At 41.7% G+C, this 4,425-nt stretch overlaps 1 pseudogene; it reads right to left on the reverse strand.

The window, feature by feature from the left end:
* Positions 1 to 1,366: 1,366 nt before the first annotated feature.
* On the reverse strand, positions 1,367 to 1,929 carry LOC124232101 (protein tyrosine phosphatase type IVA 1-like; annotated as a pseudogene).
* Between the last annotated feature and the right edge of the window lie 2,496 nt (positions 1,930 to 4,425).

The following is a 4,425-nucleotide window of genomic DNA, read 5'->3' on the forward strand; positions in this document are numbered from 1 at the left end:
CAGTCACTTTTATGACCTAACTTCTGATCACACAACGTCACTTCCTCCTTATTCTGTTCTTTAGAAGTGAGTCACTGAATCAAGTCCACACTCAAGGGAAGAGGAATTAGTTCTATCTTTTTTTTTTTTTTGCATTTCATTATTTATTTAGATGTTTAAGGTCTCATACTAGATTTTTACAAGCTGGTGAACACTGACAAATTATTTCTCCCACAGAACTATAAGCACACATTCCCAGACAGTATAAATATATGGTTGAACTAACATTAATACACATCACCATTTTATCAATTACATAATAAAAAAATTATCAAGTATCCAAATATTAAGTTACACAGCTGAAAAGGCATATAAAATATTAGATATCTGCTCAATTCATTAGCAGAAACCCACTTGTTTTTTTTGCAAGAGAGGTTGGGAAGAGAAGGAAAAGAAAAATCACACTTCAAACAAAAATAAGTTGGTAAACAACTTCAGATAAGTATGAAAAATAATTACAAGAATTTCCAAAATTTTATGATTAATAATTGCTTTAGCTACAATAACAAAGCATCTCTAACTTTAAAAAAAATTACTAAATTAAAGAGCATATTCTACATGTTCTGCATGAGACAAAGGCAACATTTTACTAAAATACTTACAGCCCCCTCCCATTCTTCTCAGGCCCTCCCTGTAAGTTCCACCAAAGTGCAAACATTAAAATTAACTGTAAGGCTTTTTCGTCTGGAGACATTAAAGATGTGCTTCTGTACAATGTAGATTTTCAAAATGGAGGTTTCCCATAACAGCACAAAATGAGATTTATAGGAAGACATTAAATAATAACTGTGACTTGGTAAAAATCCAAAAAAAAAAGTTGAGCAAACCTGATGTACACTGGTATGAATGTGGGAGACGTAAACGTAAAGTGAGCAGGCAAATAACCATACAGGCCCTACTTTCATGTTTGAAATGACTGAAGGAATAAACCACACAAGGTCCAGAGTGTTCGTAGTTCCTGGGATTTTAGTTTCTGTATGATATGAAAAATTTACAAGTATTGTGCTGGGTATTTTGGCACCTAATCTTTCTAAATTTCTTAAATATTGATAAGATTCTGGCATGGGAATTTTGAAGACACAACTCAACACTGCATGATTTCAGACAAGGTTAATTGGTACAAATGATAAATACATTTTAAATGCTGAACAGCAAGAATCTTTTGCTAAGTGTCCAAATAGGTTGATCGTAAAGCAAACATAGAGGCTGCAATTCTGTTAAGCTTGTGGCCTGGTAAAACTGCTTTTTAATACTCCTAGGAAGCTTCCTCAGACTTATCCACCAAGCCAACATGTTGGCTAACATGTATGATAACTTAGGTCCTGTCTCAAGCTGCTCTCAAGGCAATGGCATCCGGCACCCTAGTTTTATTGAACGTGACAGTTGTTTCTATGACCGTTGGAGTCTTAGAAGCACAGCCGCATTTTAGGACGATACTTTTCCAAATACAAAAGTTGCTTACTGTTAAAAGCCCCACGCCGCTTTTGTCTTATGAACTGTACTGCATCTTCCTATTTCATCCCCACCTTCAATTAATGCTAGGGCAACAAGCACCTGAGCTCTCCCCAGGCCTGCAACACAATGAACAGCAATACAACAACCAGGTTCTTCGCTAAACTTAATTTTCACAAGACTTAACCAGTCATCAACAATCTGGTTGGATGGCGGTGCACCATCATCAAAAGGCCAATCGAGAACATGGATGCCTTCTTTCTCCACGAGAGTAGCATCGTAAGTTGCTTCGCATACTCTTACTATTGTGGTAACTCCATACTGCTTAAGTTCCTCTATGAATTTGTTTAAGGTTGCATCGGTTGGATTGTGTGTAATAAGAAATCTCATGTTCTCGTATGTGACTTCCACAGGAGTTGGGCGGTTCATTTGAGCCATGTAGTTTAAAAACACTCAATAGGGTTATGAAAGAATGTAAAAAACTGAATACAGAAATGCTGCAAAGAAACTGAGTCTACTTCGATATACTCCACTTGAAATTCTCAGTGCTTTGAGTATGAAGCTGGGAGTAATGGGAAATGAAAGGAACCTCCTAACAAGAAGCAGCAATTGTTCAATCCAGTAATACTGAGGCAAGAGAAAGGAAGTGCACTGAGGTTTACCCCATCCAGGTCAGAACTCGTGTAAAATGCTCTGTGGATTTCAATTCAACACTTCTGTGTCCAGGCTAACCACTCTTACGGGGGCTTCTTGGTGGAGTAGTAATGAATTTCTACAGTTCACTTGTCTGCACACAGGGCGTGCTATGCCTGGCAGTAATCTCCACTGCCCTTCAGAAACCCCATAAATGTGTGACTAAGAACACCACCGAAAGGGCTATGTTTACTCATTGAAGATTGTGGCCTAATCACACAGCCGTCCCGAGGCGGCGGTGACACAGGCGGTGGCAGGGGCACCGGTCTCTACCATGCAGTGAGCGGCTCTGCGGAGAGCACGTCCCCTAGTTCTATCTTTTGAAGGAAGGGATATTAAAGAATTTGTAAACATTTTAAAACCACCATATCCTGTATGTAAAATGCATTATCTCTTGATGCTTTCAAGGTTTTCTTTTCTTTGATTTTCGTCAGTGTGACTTTGGTGAGCCTAGGTGTGGCCTTCTTTGTTGTTCTCTCCTTTGGTGTATGTTGAGCTTCTTGGATCTACATGCTAAAGTTGTTCACTGAATTTGGAGAACTTCCAAACTTGATTTCTTCAAATCTTCTTTCTGCTCTTTTTTCTCCTTCTTCTAATTTCTGAGCTCTAACTGAAGGTCTGTTTGCCCTTTTTTCTTCCCCCATGGGATTCATTGATAGAACTGCCCATCTGTTCCACTGTGGCAGATCCAAAGGAGCGCTGCAGCCATCCACTGTTGGATGGTAAACTGGTGACAGTCCAAAACACTGGAGACTGTGCCGTTGAGGTGACTATTGATTGGCCATAAAGCACACAAAGTGACAGTGACTGAAGCATGTAGATCATGGGCCTTTGGTAATGGACCTCCTGGGCTGTTAAGTCATTGGGCTTTTGAACAGTGGATTTTGAAGGGCACATCACATGATGAACCCTTTTATAGAGAAGATTAAACAACCTAGACTAAAGTGCAATTCTTATGTTCCATGTTTCCTGCCCACGAGAATGAACTTCAGGACCACCAGACTTACAGGATCAGCGTCTGCATTTTAACAAGACCCTCACATCATTTGCCTCCACACTAGAATTTCAGATGCTCTAACATCATATTCTTATTGTGTGATGTCCAAACACCTGGGCTCATCTCAAAAAGCAAATTCTCAAGCTCTGCCCCAGGGGTACTATGTCGACTTGTCTGGAGGTAGAGACAGGAATCTGCGTTTCCAACAAGCACCGTAGGCTTTCTGTGTCCTCAGGTTTGAGGACTGCTGTTTTAGATAGTGGGAAATCTGGGCTGTGCTGGGCTGTGGGCTGGAAATGGAATGATGGTGTTTAGGAACTGGAACACACATGCCATGGCCTCTACTGGGAATCACTGGGGCAGATCCAGCTGATATGTGGAGAACACAGTCCTCTTGCCATCCTTAAGGTCACATGGATCTGCTGGCAGGGAGTCTGCCACATCTGTCCTTTCACTGATGGTCACTGTGGACCTAATGTGGTAGGGACCACTGACCCTGGTAATAAACCCGTTTATGATCAGGTTCTCATGAGAGCACAAGAGAAAGGCAGCCCATCTCAGGGGTACAGGGTCAGCTGTGCTCCTGCTCCTTAGAGCCTAAGAATGGGACTAATTTCTCTATATAAGAACCCTGAAAAGTAAAAATAGTGGCCTCTTTTTCTGCATTAGCAAATGTCATTTGACACTCCCTGAAATCCAGTTTACCATCTAGGATTTTCCTCCAGGATCAGTTTGGTCTCTGGGGTTGTGAGAACCCAGAACTGTCGCCTGGTGACTCTCACAGCCCAGATACCCTCCTTCTGGCAGACGGAGATCCTTCTCTTTTTCCTCCCTGACTCTCAGGCCACCACAAGGATGCCATCTCCCTAGTATGGCAGTTCTACCATCCAGCAGTGGGCACAGAGGAGTAGCCCTTTGAACCAGAACATAGGGGTTGGTGTTCAGTCTCTTGGAATGAGCAGACAGTCTTAGTGGAGAGCCTCTCATAGTCACGTATTTCTCATCCTGAGAAACAGGGAGCTTTGGGTGAGCAGTGTCCCAGTGCAGGACCTCTTCCATTCTAGAGGAAGAGACTGAGGGTCAGAGCTCCATGGAACGAAAATAGGAGGATCATAACCTACTCCTGGCTAGACTCGGAGCAGATCACTTCAGCAATCTGTTCCTCAGTTTCCTCCTCCACAAGATGGGCGAAGTCAACATTATTATTGTTGAATACGGTTAAAACAACTTAGATTACATAGGAT

The sequence above is a fragment of the Equus quagga genome, unplaced genomic scaffold, assembly GCF_021613505.1.
Source record: "Equus quagga isolate Etosha38 unplaced genomic scaffold, UCLA_HA_Equagga_1.0 HiC_scaffold_243_RagTag, whole genome shotgun sequence".
Classification (NCBI taxonomy): Eukaryota; Metazoa; Chordata; class Mammalia; order Perissodactyla; family Equidae; genus Equus; species Equus quagga.